The sequence below is a fragment of the Staurois parvus genome, unplaced genomic scaffold (assembly GCF_062004578.1).
Source record: "Staurois parvus isolate SC_StPar_1 unplaced genomic scaffold, SC_StPar_1.0 ptg000988l, whole genome shotgun sequence".
Lineage (NCBI taxonomy): Eukaryota > Metazoa > Chordata > Amphibia > Anura > Ranidae > Staurois > Staurois parvus.
This window is the reverse complement of record NW_028318784.1, coordinates 2,952,697-2,972,237: the sequence shown is the minus strand read 5'-3', so window position 1 is coordinate 2,972,237 and position 19,541 is coordinate 2,952,697. Positions and strand designations below refer to the sequence as shown.

Genomic DNA, 19,541 nt, shown 5'->3' with positions numbered 1-19,541 from the left:
AAATGAAACCCAAAAATGAAATCATAGTTTAAAGGGATGTTTTATTATAAAAGCATGTTGGGGGATTCAAACACCCATTAAACTCCATTATATATACAGGGCAATAGTGTCAAGATCCCCTTAACTGCAGTTTCTGGCTTTTCTTTGTCATCTTGGTGTCCTGCTTTTGCTATAGCAACTTATAATACAACAAGCGAGACATCTTCCTAAAGGCTTGAATTGCAATGTACACTGGCTGTTGCTAAAAGGGTGGTTATGTTTAAAATTTTTTGGTAGTGTGCATTTCTGACTGCTGTGAAGTTTCTGTGTTCAAAATAACATCAGGCCTCTTCAATAGTCACACAATTCAATGTTCCTTAAACTTTTTCTTAGGGACAGCATAAAAATTAGTCAGTTTTCCTGAATCCCAGACTCTTTGTTAAAATGAATTACGGTTTTAAGCCAGCCATAGATGGATCAAATCTCAGCTGGTTTAGCCAGGACCAGCCGAGATTCAATCCATCTATGGTCAGGATGATTGCACCAAAGTTGATTCATCAATAGACTTTGGTACAACCAGCCTGGCAAATTTTTAGCATGCAATTACTGCCTGCGGTTATAGCCGCTAGTAGTAATTGTGTTCTTCTGGCAGGGATGTTTCCCCTCTGGGAGAACACAATGGTTTCACAAGAGGGATTCCCCCATTAACACTGACAACCCATTGCAGGAAAGAAAACTGCACTATCTATGTTCTAAGGGTCTGTTCACATGTGTCTGCATGCAAAAATGTTCTATTCTAATTACCATCTAATTTTCTCATCATTAATTCAAGTAAAGACATATCTGAGACATGGATGTGCTGTACCTGAACTTAAAGCGGAACTTCACCCAAAAGGTATCCGCTCCCACTAGGCAATTTGAGTGGAAGTTTGCCCCCCCTCTTTGCCCGCAGCCTTCTGGGACACATCACAGATCCCAGTAGGCTGCAGGACCATTCACAAAGCTCAGCCCAGTTTGTGCATGCACATTGGGAAGCCAAGAGTCACAGCCGGATGCCCAGTTTGTGCATGCACATTGGGAAGCCAGGAGTCACAGCCGGATTCCCAAAGCACTCATGCCAGTGCTGAGAAAGACCGAGGAAGAACCAGTCTGGGTAAGAATGACAGGTAGGTGTCCTATTATTAAACGTCAGCAGATACAGGCTTTGTAGCTGCTTTCACTGCAGAAAGTATCCCAACTGGAAAATGTGTTCCTGTTCTCATGACAATTTAAAAATTTGGATTGTGTTTCACATTCATTTCTGATTATAAAGGCCATTAAGGCAAACAGAGGAGGTGACACATGCGTATGTGTCATATAACATTCATGACATTATATAAAACATCAACATATACTGTACATATTGTTTTAGTCATGTCACTGCTCTACTGGTTTTATCACTGCAGACACATTTCTTGTTGTGCCACTCTATTTCTGACTGTCTCTGCAGTTAAGTTCATGGTTGTATCAGGGCTGTGTCATAGTTGTTCATGCTTAGGGTTGTGTCATGGTTGTTCAAGTTTATGCTTGTGTCAGGGTTGTACCAGGGAATATTTGTTTGCCTTAGGGGATAAGGAAGATATTTTTTGTCCTGGTCGTGCAAATTGGACCATGCTCTGAAGGGTTTTTTTTTTTCCTTTTGGTTAGCTGTATTTTTAGAGATCTGTGTACACAGGGTTTGATTTATTTTTTATTTCAAAGTGTTCATGTTATATCCTTGATGACTCTGGGGCTACATAAAATACAGGTACACATTTTGACATAGGGATATAAGAGGTGCAAAACACGCAGACATAGAAATAATAGAAAAAAATGTTGAATATGAACACTACCTTGGGTAAAAGGATGAGATAATAATAACATACTAAGCGTGGGCAAAAGAGATCATACAGTATTCAAACATAATGGTAGGATAATGTCACAGTGGCAACCTAGATATAATTAATATGTTAAGGCCATTATTAGTTCACTCCCTGCAGCAAGATAAAAGAATAGAGAAAAACAGACGAAAATATAGATTGAAGAGAGGAAAAGAAGATAGAAATGAAGAAGAAGATAAAAAGGTGGAGGGGGAAGAAAGTATGTTTTATGGGGGAGAGGGAATGGAGAATACTCCAGAAGTGTGTAGCTAGAGCAGGAGGGCTGATACTAAAGTTCTTATAATTGCGTAGTGTGTTTAGAGAGTGGAAATTGACCAATCCATAATTTCCAAATCATAAAGATCTTAACATCTGTATCATTGAAGATGGATGCTAGTTTCTGTCGATGAATGTACCCTTTATATGACTTATCACATCAATAAACTTCAGAGATTGGGATTTCCTGGGCAATGGTTTATTTTGTAGCTATGAATATATGTGAGATGTGTTTGTGATGACAAGAAAGAGCATTTTCAATTTTCAGCCTTATGTAAGAAGGCTTCACAAGGGCCCTTCCAGACGGTGACCCTAAGGATCATATTAATCATGGTGTAAACCCATATCCATAGACTTCGGACCTTGGGACATGACCACCCAAAAAAGCGCATCCCTCAAAACAAGTGGGTGGAAATGCTGATAAGTATTTAGCAAACCTGACAGGAGTATAGTACCATTGTGAAATCACTTTCTAGGAATTTAAAAAGAGCTAGCCAAATTTTGTTTCATTCTTCAGGGGAATAGGATTACAGTCTGTTTCGCATTGAGAACAATAATTAATTATTGGAGGGTGGAGGGGACAAGGCCTAGATTCATTAGTAAATCCATATCAATAATTTTCTTAAAAAAATGCCTTTTAAATACCATTGCTGGTTCTTTTGAGTAGTAGTTACATGACCAATTTACCCCCAGTTCCTCCTTGAGCTCTGAAGGGTGGTAGTGGAGACTCAAACAAATGCATAATGATGCAGTTGGTGCATATATTCTCATATTCTGGGATGTCACAGTGGTACGTGACCTCTGGGTAAAAAACAATTATTGCAGTACAAATGATCAAATGTAGATCTTAAAAGATAATCTGGCAGCAGCCCTCCTTCATTGGATTCCCATCTCCAAACATTGCTATGGAGTAAAAGAAAACTTTACTCATACACTTTTATTTGACACAGCTCAGGCATGTATTCTACTGCCCTGGAAGCAAACACGTCCTCCACACCTATAGTGTGCAAAAATGAATAAACTTAAGCCTGTGGATGACCTGACAGCTTCCTTGAAATGTAAAGAAAAACAATTTTTTTAATATTCAATTTGTTTTTATTGAACTTTTGCAGATAACATGGTAGGGAAAAGAAAAACAGGAACAACAATAGGTTCACAGATGTACCTACGTATATAGTTATGAGGATAAGCCTGGTAGAGATACATTGTTTTAAGCTTAGGATGTGGCTGGAGTATGGATGGGTATCCATCTCTTAGAAACTTGTACATAGGGGAACCTTAGGGAAGCATGGAGGACAGGAAGGATTTGGAGAGGATAAGGAACAAGTAAGTATGGTAATAGAGAGAAAATTAACAATACCAGTCATAGAGGAGAAGAATCACATATAATGTACTCCAAACAGTGACGTAATCATATTAGAACTGTACATTTGGAATTAAGTGACCATAAGTACCAAGAGCTATAAAATTTGGGGTAGGAAAGGTTGGACATGGAGTATTTCCTTTCCATATCGCACTGGGTGTTCAGGTTAGTTATCATTTTGCTTATGGACAGGAAGGTTGTGGATTTCCATATGGATGTGATATTTTATTTTACTGTGTAGAGAATATGTATAATAATGTTTCATAATTCAGGGGAGAATTTATCTATGCTGATGTGAAGTAGGGCTAGTCCTGGGTTGGGCTGTACTGCGTTACCTGATATTTCTGAGATTATTGTAAAGATGTTGTTCCAAAAAGATCTTATGAATTTGCAGGACCAAATGATGTGGCATAGGGAGCCCACTTCGCCATATTGTCTCCAACATTGTGAAGAGTATGCTGGGTAGATTTTGGTTAGACGCAGTGGGGATTAGGTACCATTGATGTAGGAGTTTAAGGTAAGATTCCCAGTGTGTAGCACATCGGGAGGCTTTGTAGGTGATGGAAAAGATATTGTGCCATCTCTGGTCGGGGACTTTTTGGGAGAGTAGTGTCTCCCAGTTTGTCAGTGACATTGTCTTTAAAGGAAATTTCAAGTCTAGTATGAGTGAGTAGAAGAAGGAGATTCCTTTACCTGGGTATTTGGATTTGTTCATGAATTGGAGTGCTAAGGCTGGTAGTGAGGGAATTTTATTGCTTTTTAAGCAGTGATTTATACGGAAATAGTTGGAATTCTCATTTGATGGGATGGAGTATTTGAGTTGGAGTAGTTGGAATGTGGCTAATTTTTGTTTTTTAAATAAGTCCGATATCAAAGAAACTCCTGAGGATTCCCATTTGGTTAGGTTAAGGTATGGGATGTAATTGGAGAGGGCACTTAGTGGGATATGAATCTTATTAGATTTTTTGAGGGAGTATGTCAGGAATGTCAACCATGCCTCTAAAGAGGCCTTTATACAGGGGTGATTGATTGAAGTGAATTTGTGGCCAATGGAACAGAGCAGAAGGTAGATGAGATGGAAGGTACGGGCTTCCATGAAGGACCATATTTTTTCCCCTGAGGGATACCACCAGTAGTATAGCTGGTCAAGTACTGTAACTAAGTAGTAAGTATGGAGATGAGGAAGACTCATTCCTCCTTTACGGTGAGGGTGGATTAAAAGATTTACAGCATCTGGGGTGCTTGAGCTCCCATAAGTACTAATTGAAAAATTTCCTAGGTACAGGTATGAGAAGAGTCCTAAAAATATACAATAGTTTAGGTAAATTAAAATAAACATTTTCAGGGCAGATATGGATCCTAATTTGGAGAAGCCATATGTACGTAGAGAAGAAATCTCTTTGGGGAGATCTAGGAGGAACTGCTTATGATTGTAGTTGTAAAGTTGGGATGGGGAAGGTGTTAGGTTGATTCCTCGGTAGGGGAGTGAGTGTTCGGCCCATATGTAAGGGAATTCTTTTGTGAGGAGCTGTTGAGTTTGTTTGGGCGTATGTAAGTTTAAGATTAGAGATTTGTGTTCATTAAGTTTATAGTAGGAGATTGCGGCATAGGAATTTAGGAGCTCCCTTATTCGGTGTAGTGATCTGGCTGGATTAGTGATCATTAGGATTGTATCGTCTGCAAATAGACTTATTTTGTGTTCAGTGTTATGTGATTTTATACCTGTTATCAAGGGATCTTGTCTAATTTTTGCTGCTAGAGGCTCAATTAGTAGTGCAAAAATGATTGGGGATAATGGGTATCCTTGTCTCGTTCCATTAGAGATGTCAAATGGATGTGAAAGTATTCCATCTGTCAACACTTTGGCTGATGGAGACGAGTAAAGGGACAATATAGCTGTTTGTAGACAATCTGTGATTCCAAATTTTTGTTGGACCGATTGCATAAAACCCAGTGTATTAGATCAAATGCTTTCTCTGCATCAAGTGAGAATAGTAGTGAAGGTGTATGGTGTTCTTGGAGGTCATGTATTAGTGAAATTAGGCACCTAGTGGCGTCCGGGACTTGTCGACCTGGTATGAAACCAACTTGGATGCACTAAAGGGGGGAGGAGGGGGAGCAGTCTGCGGGCTATTAATTTCACAAATGAGTTAATATCAGTATTAATAAGAGATGTGGGTCTGTAGTTTTGTACTTTTTGGGGATCCTTTCCCATTTTAGGGTTAGTTGTTATGGTGGATTGCAACATATCTTTAGGTATAATACCTGTGGAGGCAAGTATATTGAAGAGCTTAGCAAGGTGTGGAAAGAGGATAGTGGCAAATTGTTTATAATATTCATTAGAATATCCATCACATCCTAGAAATTTGTGGAGTGGTAAAGATCGAATGACTGATTCGATCTCTTTGATATTAAAGGGATCCAAAATATTTTGCATTGTTCTGCAGAGAGGGCTGGAAGTTTAACTGATTGTAAAAATGAGTTTATCTCGGAGATGAGGGTTGAGGAGTCTCTCTATCATCCTTTAGGTTATAGAGAGTTTTGTAAAATTCTGAAAATGTATTTGCTATATCTAAAGGATTAGATTACGGTTCATTGGATCGTGGATACCGGATTATCTGGATTTTCAGTTTGAGACGTTGGCACTTAACTGGCCTGGCTAAGAGGGAGCTTGCTTTGTTATTTAGAGAATAATAGTTAGCTTTAGCTTTATTTAAGTTTAGGTCATATTGGTATGACAGGAGGGATCAGAGTTTTTCCCTCTCTTTTAAAAGGGCTTTTCTATCTGGTGTCTCTTATGAATGAGACTAGGGAAGATATATTAATTAGTATTCCTTGCATAAAAGCCTTATAGGTAGACCAAAGGGTACTAATGGTTATGTCAGGAGTATTGTTAGTTTAAAAAAAGAGAGCGTGAGCATCCATATTCATTTTCCTATGAGCAGGGTCTGTCAGTAGCATTGAGTTTAACCTCCACAGCCAAGGAATATTAATTCTGTTGGATCTGGTCAGTTCAATGGTGATTGGCACCTGGTCCAACCAAGTTATAGAGCCTATTGAGGATGAGGAGATACGTTGTGAGGAAGAAGTCTATTCTGGAGTATGACCGTTGGGAGGGCGAGAAGTATGAATAGTCCTTTTCAGAGCCGTGTTGGCATCTCCAAATATCGTGTAGGTCGTTCTTGTGAAGAAATTGTTCAAGGCTGAGTTTTGGAGCTCATTTGCCAGATGAGGTGTCCATGCATATATTGCTTACTATGTTGAAATCTCCCCCAAAGAGGGGGCGTGGCCGGCTGCGGAAGGAGATGGCCGCTCATTGAGAGAGCTCCCAGAGCAGCCGAGATCCGCAGCCCAGCCAAGCAACAGGTGTCAGCGGGGAAACTTGCCAGCAATACAGTAAGCCCTCGGAAAGAGGAGGGCATCGGGGAGACTAGATGGGGAAGCAGAAAAACATTGATTGTTTTACTTCGGCGGGAGGCCCCTCCCCTCAAGATGGAGCAGGTCTCTGTTCCTCTCCCAGGAGTCAGGGACACGTGAGGGGGGATGACAGCGCCTCTCTACCTCATCCTCTAGCCCAGCACAGACTGCAGGCTCTGCTCAGTCTTCCCCTACACACAGCCCACAAAAACAAAGGCAACACTGCTCCTCAGAGGCACAGCATGGGAATGAGAGCCTGCACAATGTATCCCTACATAATTCCACTACTGAGTTTGTGAAACATGTGAAGGATTACCCTGCAAAATCATTTCCCCTCACGACTGCAGTGATGAAAGATATGTTAATTACACTTAAAGGCTTCCTGCAAAAAGATATGATGGGCTTTGTAGCGCAAGTTAACAAGGATATTGAATGTATGGGAGAACGGGTATCTCACGTGGAGACTAAAATGGGGGAACTCGCTAAAGCCCATAACGAATTATTGGACGCACATAATGACACTGATGATGACTTAACAGCATTAAAGAGGACCTAGAGGACTGGTCCCGCAGGAATAATATTAAATTCAGGGGTATTGGCGAAAGTATCACTAACACTGAACTACGCAAATATATTCAACAAATGATCTCTGCTCTGATGCCTCATACTCTGAACAGAGAAGTAGTAGTAGACAGAGAGCTATTATTAACACCTCCCTGGACGTCTCACACTCTACTCGCAAATTAAGAAATTCTCTCGCTAATGTGATGTCCGAGGCTAATCTGTAAGACCCCTGGAGATGTCTACATGTTTCTGAAAGGGACTATACGCATTACTCAGCACCACACAACTCCTACTCAAGAATTGACTTCTTCCTGGTGGATATTCAATTATTACAAAAGGTTACTAGTGCAGATATTCATCCTATGATGTGGTCGGACCATACCTATTTCTCTGACTATTGAGGAATCCTTAAAATTTTCTCCAGTGTTTTTATGGCATAATAATGGCTCTATGTACTATAACCCTGCTTTTTGTTCTTCCCTTACCACAGCTTTACAGGAATTTTTTTATGTTAACTCCCCTTCTACTACGAAATGTTTTCAGCACGTGGTGCGCACATAAAGAGTATTGTAGAGGTATTCTTTTGAAATTGGCTTCACAGGCTAGATGTGATAGGAATAAATCCTTCTCAGAATTGATCCACAAAATAGCTAGACTAGAACACCTTCATAAGCAATCCTTATCTCCTAAGGTCCTACAGGACCTTCAAAATGGCAGGCTTGAACTTAGAACCCTTATGTCTTGGCGACACGCAATGAATTTGAAAAGAGCCAAAACTACCTTTTATTCACAAGGGAATAAAGCGGCAAGGTGCTAGCGAGATACCTTGCTATTAGACAATCAAAATCTAAATTAACGTCAATTGTTGATCCTGTTTCCAATAAAACTTTGCATCATCCCAATAAAATAACGGATGCATTCCGCTCTTACTACTCTTAACTATATAACCTTAAAGAGGACCCTAACACTCCCCAACCCACCCCAGAGCTTATCCAAAAATTCTTTGATAAATTAACACTGCCTAAGTTATCGAATCAAAAATTAGACGGGCTTAACCAACCTATTTTGGAATCCGAGATAAGTATGGCTATTAAAAGCACTGCCTAAAGGGAAATCCCCAGGGGCAGATGGCTGCTCCGCAGAATATTATCAAGAATTCCAATCCATCTTAGTACCTGATCTTAAAAAGACTTATGGCGAAGATATACTGAAATCCGAATTCCCATCGGAGATGCTAAAGGCTATTATAGTCACTTTGCCCAAACCGGGGAAAGCCGCGGACCGTCCTCAAAATTTCAGGCCAATTTCACTTCTAAATACTGATCTTCAAATATATGCTAAAATTGTAGCTAATCGCTTACTAATTATTACTCCCCTTCTTATCCAAGTGGACCAGGTGGGGTTTGTTAACCGTTTCAATACCGTGCAATTTTACACCTTCCTGCCCAGGCCATTTTTCAGGTTTCAGCGCTCTCACACTTTGAATGACAATTGCGCGGTCATACAACACTGTACCCAAACTAAAATTTTATAATTTTCTTCACACAACTAGAGATTTCTTTTGGTGGTATTTAATCACCGCTGGGGTTTTTATTTTTTGCTAAATTAACAAAAAAAGACCATAAATTTTGAAAAAAAAACACATTTTTCTTTGTTTCTGTTATAAAAGTTTACAAATAAATAATTGTTCTTCATAAATTTAGGCCGAGATGTATTCTGCTACATGTCTTTGGTGAAAATAACCCAAATTAGGATGTATTCTTTAGTTTGTAGGAAAGTTATAGAGTTCACAAACTATGGTATAGATCTGAATATTGATCAATCCTGAAGTACTGACAGCCAATCTAATTTCTTGAGGTCCAAGAATGTCAGAATAGTACAGATATCCCCAAATGACCCCTTTTTGCAGAGTAGACAGTCCGACGTACTTCATAAGAGGCATGGCGAGTTTTTTGAAGTTGTATTTTTTTGTCATAATTTTTCGGAAAATGAAAAAAATGAAAAAAATTATTTTCACTATTTTTTTTTACATACTGTCACCAGTGCAGTACAGCGTCATCATATAACTGGCATGGCGGTGAACAGGGACACTGACTGGTGACAGTATGAAAAAAATATATATATTTTTTTAATTTTCTTTTATTTTTTTATTATATTTAATTTTTTATTACATTTTTTTTAATTTTTTTTTTTCATATTTTACTATGACCAAAGTAGTACAATGTTACCATAGTAACATTGTACTACTTTGGGGAAGTGATCAGTATTTATTTTTTTTTTTACACAATTTGCTTATAGCAAAGAATTACTTTGCTATAAGCAAGCATTTACCTGAATGAAATCGATTCATTCAGCTTTTTTTTTTTTTTTTTTTTGTGCTTAGCTGTGATTTGGTCATAGCTAATCACATGACATGTGCATGTGATTAGCTGTGACCATTCAGAGCTAGGCACTAGTATACAATGGATGGCATCATGAATGAAGCCATCCATTGTATACAACTGTCATGTGACCTGCTGTGATTGGTCATAGCAGGTCACATGGTACCAGCAACGGGAGCCGGTACTCGGATCTGTCATCGGCCGTGTCCGAGGTGCACGACCGGTGACAGATCGCACTGCTGCGCCGCTCTGCATTAGCACAAACGGCGCATGTGCGGGAGCACGCCAAATGGCGTGCACCCGGAGTGGAGAGACACTTCTGAAGCCGCCAAACGGCCATTGGCAGGGCGGCTAATGGTTAAAGGCCGCCAGGCCGTGGATGGCACTCGCAGAATTCTCAATCTGATGCACTTCGCTGAATCAAAGGGTCTTCAGGCAGTGTTCTTGGCATTGGATGCCGAGAAAGCATTTGATAGGGTTCATTGGAGGTATTTGGATGCTACTATAACCAAATTCGGGATAAATGGCTTCATAAAGTCGGCCATTATGGCATTATATACTGTCCCCTCCGCTCAAGTGTTCACGTCTAATGCCCTATCAGCCCCTTTCACTATTACCAACGGTACAAGACAAGGTTGTCCTCTATCCCCTATAATGTTTTCACTGATGATGGAACCTTTAGCGGCTGATATCAGATCCAATCCACAGATATCAGGTATCCAAGTGGCATCTACTTCCCATAAAATAGGTCTGTTTATGATGTAATCCTTACGGTCACTGACCCGATGCAATCTCTCACTGAACTTTCAGATTCCTTGTTGTCCTTTAGTGCAGTATCTTATTATAAACTCAACATTACTAAATCTTGCGCCCTCCCTATTGCAATTAAGAAAGGCCCCCTAAGTTTTCTCAAGCATAAATTTCCTTACCAGTGGACCACCAAGAAGTTGGATTATCTTGGTATTTGTATATCAGCCCCGTCATCCCACACTTTTAAAAATAACTTTGAAAAACTGTACCAATCTACTCTGTTAGAAATGCAAAGGCTTGACAAGTTCAAAATGTCGTGGATAGGCAGAATCGCAGCATTTAAGATGTTAATCTTCCCTAAGATCTCTTATTATTTGAGAATTACAATTCTCATCCCTCGGATCTATTTCCATAAATTAGAGGTGGCTATAAAAAGATTTATTTGGAAGGGGAAAAAAACGCGGATCCCATTTCTGGCCCTTACGAAACACAAATCGAAAGGAGGAATGTGTCTACCCGTTTTACCTATGTATTATTTTGCAACACTCTTAGAACGACTTCCGGCATGGTTCGTTCCCACAGACAAATTGGTGGTGCAAATAGAACGGAATATGATTCCTAATAAAGACCTACAGGCCCTAATCCTGGCCAGAGCGGTTTCACCTAAACTATTGACTACATTTTTACCATCTATTACCGCCACACTAGAAGCTTGGAAAATAGGTTTGAGCTTAATGCCCGACTCCTCTCCTAAATTTCAAATTAACATTCTAATCTCTGCATATGAACATCTTATCCCAAATCTAAACACTAAATCATTAAGAGACCTAGGGTACAATACATTTGAGGAAATAAGACAACCCGTTCCGAGTACAGGGATGCACCCATACCTGCAGATCCCTGAAAAGCAGTTTGAGTATTTCTAATTGTACTAATCACTGGGATTGCTCCCTGAAAATAATGCACCGTAGCTACTTCACTCCATATAAATTATCTAAAATGTACCCTAACACATCCCCATTATGTTGGAGAGACTGTGGCGGAGAGGGGAATATACTTCACATTTGTGGAAATGTCCCTGTTTGCAAACATTCTGGAAGGTGGTCTTTGCACTTATCTCGAGGGTGTCGGGTACAGTTTCCTCTCCGGCTCCACACTTAGCCCTCCTTAACCTCAAACTATACCTTTTTCCTAGTAAATATAGGGCAATTATAGGTCACATTCTTATCGCTGTTAGATTGGCTATTACTAGTAGATGGAAATCGTTGCACTCCCCTTGCATCTCAGAAGTCATCCAAAGAGTACAGACACACTATGTGTATGAGAGGGCTCTAGCACTTAGTCATTCTTCTATGGAGAGGTTTGATGCGAAATGGTTCCGTTGGAAAGAATTATCTCTACTATTTCATATTACTATATAGACATTTCTGCAGGATAACCATAAAGGATATGACAGCTCTGGTCTCCTCTTGCTCACGTGGTTGCTCTTTCTTTATTCTTTTTCTTCTCTCTTTCCTCTCTTCCCATTTGGGTTCAGTTTTTTCTTCTTTTTTCTTTCCTTATCTGCTCCATGTTACCTATATATATATTTGTGGGAAATCAGGTTCAGGTGGGCCCGCTTTTTCGGGTCTTTGAAGAATGGATTCAGCAAAACGCTATGCACAAATACGGTATGTTTTGTTTATGTAATTGACTGGAAGTATAAATTCTCTATACTTGCTACCCTTGATATTTTACGCATATCTTGGTCGTGTATGTATATTATAGTATTGAGAAAAAGATGTGTTTCTCTCTAATCTGAACCTGTACTGTGGTTGATATGTTTGTGTTTAAAACTTAATAAAAAAGATTTGAAAAGAAAAGAAATCTCCCCCAATTAGAAGTTGACCTTGTTTCATTGAGGATATTTTGGTGATGAGCTGTTTATAGAATTGTAATTGGTCTGAGTTTGGGCCATATACATTTATTAGGGTAAAGGGGTTGTTATTTAGCAGTCCCACCAATATGTGAAAGCGGCCGGTTGGGTCAGCATATACCGAACGAAGTTGGAAATTAAGCGAGTCTTTGATTGCGGGAATGACTCAGTTTGTTTTTTTGTGGTGGGAAGCCAAATCGTATTGAGAAATTTTTGAGATGGAAGGACAGTGTTTTAGATAGGGCGAAGTGGTTCTCTTGAATGAAGATGATGTCAGCACAGAGGACCACTACTTCCTTGTTTAGTAGAGATCTTTTGAAAGGAGAATTAAGTCCTCTGATGTTTAGTGAGGCTATATTAATCATTTGGTGGCAGTGACCTGGTTGAATGGGTGTGGAATGGATTATATCTTTGCAGAGTTATTGAGCAGCCTGGTGGAGAATTCATAAATGATAATTCAGCGCCGTGCGAAGTTAGCGGTGGTACTGTGCACTGATGTTGAGGCTTTGTGAGAGGAGTGTTGGTCTTGTGAAGATGTTTGCCAAGGAATTGTAGGGCAGTAACGGTGTATTGATGACTGGATAGAACTAATAAGAACAAAATAACTTGCAGGTAAAAACGTCTTGCTAACAATGCAAGAAACATGAGTAGTCTGGATAACTACTGACATAGTGGGGCGTGAGGAAACATTCAACAACAAGTAGTTGTCATTCTGTTCACAAAAGAGAAAGCAGAGCTAGGGTTAAAGAAAGGCCTAAGCTCTACAGCAGCGGGTTGTAGTGTTTTGGTCGGGACTCCGACTTGCTTGAAGATAGCATTCAGGTTCAGTCACCCTCTATTTGGAGAGGCTGGGTAGGGTTATTCCTACGATCTTCAACTGGAACTATGTTCCATTCCTTAAAGAGATTTATGCCATCATCTATATTCTTGATGGTAAAGGATCTGCCCTGGTTTTTGACTAGGAGTTTTGTAAGGAAGCCCCATTGGTATCTTATACTGTTGTTTCTGAGAGCTTTGGTGATGGAGATAATTTTTTCCTGTTTAGGAGGCTTTTTTTGGAGAGGTCCGCATACAATTTAATTACTGTATGAGAGGTGGGAAGTCCTGCGGGGTTTCTGGAGGCTGCCATTATTTTTTCTTTAATGTGGTAAAAGTGAACACTGACTAAGGCATCACTTGGGGTGGATGCTGGTAAGAATGAGGGTTTTGGTATTCTATGTGCTCTGTCAATTGCAATTTCAATTGTATTGGTTGATGGAATAAGATGTTTAATGAATTGTTGAATGTATAGTAAAATTGGCATCATTGGTGACCGATTCTTTGATTCCGCAAATTTTTATATTGTTTCTTCTGGAGCGGTCTTCCAAGTCCGCTATTTTGTTTTTCAATTGGAGCATTTCAGATTCATGATCTGTGTGGGCATCTACTACCGTGTTATGAGCTGCGAACATTGCAGCCATTTTGTTTTCAATGTGTTGTATTCACTTGGAGTGATCCGTTATGGGGTTTGAGAGAGGGGCTATCACGTTTGAAATGTCACTGTGTAAGGTTTTCCTTAAGGAAAGCAACATATTCTTCATCACCAATTCAGATACAGGTTGATCTGAAGCTGGAAATTGCTCAATTGTGGATTGTAGTTGTAATGTAGGAATAGGAATTGTATCTGAGGAATTAGGATCTGGAATTGAAGGGTCTTCAATTCTGGGCCTGGATTTGGCAGGGCTTCTATATGTAGGGGATAGAGGAGGATAGGACTCACCCAGATCTTCATCATACAGAGGGACCAGGAGCCTAGGATCCAGAGTGTAGCTGTGTATGGCTGAAGCAGGAGCAGGGATGGAGCCTCTGTGCTGTGAGGTGCCGGCACCATCTTGGCTCCATGTCCAGGACCGGGTAGAAGTCCATGAGCCGCTGAGGGTGAGCGAGGGACTTCCTCCTTATGGGAATAGTTTTGGAGGGTGCCGATGGGTTATACCCCTTAGGGAATGGTGCAGAGTCCCGTTGGCTGCGGTAAATCAAGCTGCCGTAGCGGTGAGGCAGCGGAGCTGTGTTACGGAGCTGCCAATTTAGGTGCCAGCCACGCATGCGCCCTGAAAACAATTTTTTTCAATGCTGTTTTATAGGATAGATTTCTCCCTCACTTAAGAATGTAAAGAATTACTTATCAATTACTAAGGGGACAACTATAGGTACTGCCTAGTCTTTGAAGTCTAAGCTAAATTTTTATTAAAGTAATACTAAACACATACTGTTCAATTTACATTTTCCGAACTCTTATGTGGATGGTGACACTAATAATAATCATAATAATAATTAAAAAAAATGTAAGTACCTTTTTCCTAATCAATGTACAGCTCTTTCCCAGCATGTCTGTAGGCAAACGGTGGAAGGAGGAGCTTCTAGTCCTCTGCTACTGGTCACATGTTCAAAACAGAAAAAAAACAGCCTTTGAGATACAGAGTGAAATAAATAATCAATATCAATAAACGGTTTTAAATTGTCATACAAATATATATTTAAAATAAAATAGTTATTATTTTTTTGGCAATTACATGGCGTGTTCGGATTTCTGCAAGTCAGAGGATGCGTTACACCCCCTCCAGCTTGTGCCTTAGAATAACAGGGAGGTGAAGCCTCTATCAATCAAGATGTATTATCCCACCCCCCCTATTGTGTTTAGCTGGTTAGTGGGCATGGAGAAGGAAGGAGGGAGTAGGATATTATTTACCACTGGGTATTCGCCCACATATGTGACTTTATAGTCACGTGGGCTTCTTAAATGTGAATGTCGAGGAAAGGATCAGCTTAGAAACTTACTGAAAACTGCACTTTTTACTGATTGAAAACACAATATGATCTTCCAAACTCTAATTTTTTTCAATTTATGCAACTCCTTCTGTTCCCAGTTTGGGGTGGATCCGATTCACCTATTAGATGAGGATTTGGAGTCTCTTCTATGTGACCCCTCCTTAAGGAGTCAGCCATCTATAAAGCACTGCTACCCACAATCCATATGGGTCTTAACTCCCCACAATCAAGTTGGAGGATTGGGAAGATGCTTGGGATTATCCCCTTTCTTACTTAGTGGCCACCAGAGACAATTTGATACAGTTTAAGATATCACATATGACCTATCTAATGCCATCTAGGCTACGTAGAATATTTTTTGAGGTGCCATCTAATTGTTGGTGCTGTGGGGATGCCTTGGTGGATTTCTTCCACATATTTTGGCATTGTCCTCATATCTCTGCATTCTAGCTGGATATCCTGGGTTTTATCCACTCCATGACTACCATAAACATCCCCCAGACAGTAAATGTGTTTATTTATTTAGCTTGATTAATACCCTGGCGCAAATTAGAGCAAACAGGATGCTTCTTGGTTTACTACTCTTTTATGCCAGAAAGACTATAGTTTTAAAATGGAAGGTGGCTCAACCCTCCTCTTTAAATTATTGGAAAACACAGGTCAACTCAGTTGTTCCATTTTACAAAATTACTTACATATCCAGCAGATACCCGAAAAAGTTTAATACAATTTGGGATGATTCATCTTCTACAGTTGCTGCTGAATTGGAGTGAAGAATGTTGGGTACTCCTTTAGAGAAGGGAAACGATTTTTGTCATATGAGACCCTCCCCCCCTTTATGCTAATGTAAATAATTTTTGTTCTGCTGCCTCCCCACCAAACTTTTTTTTCTTTTTACTCCAGGAGCATTTTGACTGCTCCCAGGGACTGTACTCTAACTTGAGTACCTGCCCACTACATATCCCTTTTATATTTCTACAACTGCCAAGATCTTTACTCATCCTAATGTATCCTTTAGACAGCAACACTGGCTAACAGAGCATTGAGTGAGCTACTACTATGTTTCTGTTGTGTTGTGTTTTGTTTTATTTTATCTTGTGATTCTACTAAGTGAGCTGGGGAATGCTCAAAGGCTCTGTTTTGTAACCTCTTCTTTTAGAAATTCAAATAAAAAGAATAATAAAAAAAACTGAGCATGTGCACTAGCTGCCAACACTGCTCTGCAAAATTCCCAACTGCATTGGGAACATGAACTGAAGGGGGAGATAGAGAACAGCATGATCAACCAGGTTTTTTGCAGAATACAGAAATCGAATCCCATAGTGACTGAAAGAGAATGAAAAGTATTTATTGAGTTTTTTATGATGTGTGTTTAGTGAAAACTTTAATAAATAGTGTTTTAGTGTTTGTAATGTGCACATAAACCATCAATGAATAGTTGAATGTGTCGCCTGCAGAATTATTTTGTAAAGGTGCAAAGGTTGGTTTGGATGGCTTATGTTTATTTCCCTGCATTTGGTGGCACTTCAAAAATATGGCTTGGATCCTATTGCTTCCGTTGCCACTATATATTACTCATCTCGAGCACTGGGAAAGCTAATTTGACTCCCTGAATTTGATTTTTCAAAGGAAAAGAGACTGCTTAGTTACTCCACACTGTGAAAGCAGAACTAAACCCATTGATTTGACTGTTTCCTGAAACAGATACTGTATGTTCAAGGCATGCTGTGCATGATGACTGTCACAGATGATTGTGCTCTCAACCCAACCATCAAGCCAGCAAGTGGCTGGTGTCATAACTTATCACATGTGTAGCACCATGGCAACTACAGATCAAACAGAGGCTAAAATGGCAGCTTCCTTGCTTTATACACATGAAATGTAATTGTCTGATTTAAACTGAAGGTTCAAATGGGCTTTAGGCACCTTTTAATCATCTGAAAATGCAATACAAAATGAGTAATACAAAATGTTCTAATTTGTACTTATTAGGTATCAGCAGTATGATACAGTTAAGAGTTGTGTGAGTAGAGGTCTTTATGTGAAGTGGCACTTGATTGACAAAGACAGCAAAGGTCTTTCTTATCAACATACTGGCAGAGAACAGGCTTTACTACTCAGGATGTGGCTACTTTGTAAAGAAGATGAATTGTAAGCCTTTGTACAGATTTTGTCTTGATACACCTGAAACGTAAATAGCTGATTTTAACTGAAAGTTCAGTTGAGCTTTAAATATTTTGTAATTATTTGGAAGAAAAAAAAAAGTTAAAATTCTCCCCTTCATGAAAAGGTTAAGTAATACAAAACATGCTGTTTCATGCTTATTATGTATCAACCATATAATGCAGTTAAGGAGGGTTTGAGTGGAAATCTTTATGTGAAGCGGTACTTGATTGACACAAGTGATCTTTAGTTATATCTGCTGGGTGCATGAAACAGCTTTACTGTACTAGTTTAAAGCAGGCTTTTGAGTTAATTCACCTTCTAAATGTTCAAACAGTAACCTATTCTACATAAAAGCTGTACTAATATCATTAGCCATAGATACCTAAAACCACCTAAAATTACATAGAGAATTTTTGCTCTATAAACAAAAGGAGATCCGCTTCTGGGTCTTTCTGTGAGTCACACATTGACTTTTCAGTACTTTGTACCATTCAGATTTTAAAGTGGAAGATTCTGAAATGTCACACCGGAAAGATTTCCAATTAAAATCTCATACAGAACTTTTGTTCTAATGTGTAAAAGTCAATCATACTTTAAAATGCCTAGCACACTGTATGCAGCATGAATAGCAAGCAGGATACAAAAAGCTTCACTGGCAACTGTTCAAAATCGCATTAAAGAACCCTTCATAGAATAGGCACAATTATCCTTTATTCATACAGACCTGGGGTGTAAAAGGTTGAGTTTGGTAATCAGTGTTGTTATCAGACATTAACACTCTTGTTTTTGCTAAGCTGATTTGCTTTGTAAATACAGTTCCTCTTTTTATTGGGTTCTCAATGCATATTTTTTAAATTCCGTTTTTTTTCAAGTGCTAAGAATATTTTGTAATTTACATCACAAACTAGATTCATATGTTGCTCTGGAATTGATAGTGCTAACAGTAAATCAGATAAAAAAAGAATAATCTTTTTAATATGATTATGTATTAAAATGCTGTACTCATCTTTACTTTAAAAGGAACTGACTCTGTATTTGTAGCAGGGAGCAGGAGGTGCATGGTGAATAAATTAGATGGATTAAAATAACATCATTTTAAAGCAAACCCCTTGTTTAAGATCTTTGTAGGTTTGCTTTTTTCAGAATGCAACAGGCCCAATGGGATATGTTTAAAATCCATAGCGAGTCTGGTTTCTTTGTCAATTGTATGTGTGCAGGAGACTCCAGTTGCCAACCTTGCAGAATCCTCTTTGCCTGAGTGACTGCTAATTACAATGCTGGATTGGGGGCTCATGGGGTCTGCAGATTTTAATTAAGATGAGATTATCATACATCCCTATCTAATTATATTAAAATGTATGCATATATATTTAAAGGACAAAAGTGAATATTTATATTTTTCATTGGCTGTAGTGGGTTAATTTCCTTACAATTTCTGCACACTCTAATGGAACAAAAAACTGCCTACAGTAGATTATATTTCTGTACTGAATTGACAAGGTCATAATAATGATGTCACAGCTTGCATTTTGACCCATTGATTTATTTATTCTACACCGCAGAATTTATATTGGAGCAGTTTGACTCCCCACATGTGGGCTAAAGCAAAGTACAAATGTGATGCAGTCTATTAGGAGCATTAATGCGCATGTCAAGACAAAATAAAAAAAAATGTGCAGCAGGTCTCTGCAAAACATTTTCCCATGTTTTTTCCCTTGACCCCCTTACAAACCCACCACTGGACATAAATAGCCAATCCATTCCCCTCTTATTCTGGGGTGACATCCTGGTACCTCCTCCTGGAACAGCGCTCCTCTGCATTTGTGCACCCTTACAGAATTGTGTTTAAACATGGCACATTACAAGCAAAAAGTACACAGCCAATCAGAGAGGATTCAAGGTAAACAATGACTGGTTTACAGATAGCTCTCCTCTTCCTCTTATATACCAATTGCAGGTAGGTAGGTGGTCTTTTTCCTGTTCCTTGGGGGCCCCCTCAGGATACCAATGGTCACACCTGGCCA

At 39.3% G+C, this 19,541-nt stretch overlaps 1 protein-coding gene across 2 annotated transcripts in view; it reads left to right on the top strand.

The window, feature by feature from the left end:
- NCAM2 (neural cell adhesion molecule 2) overlaps positions 1-19,541 on the top strand; it is a 515,560-nt gene that overhangs the window by 130,569 nt on the left and 365,450 nt on the right. The window lies entirely within an intron of this gene.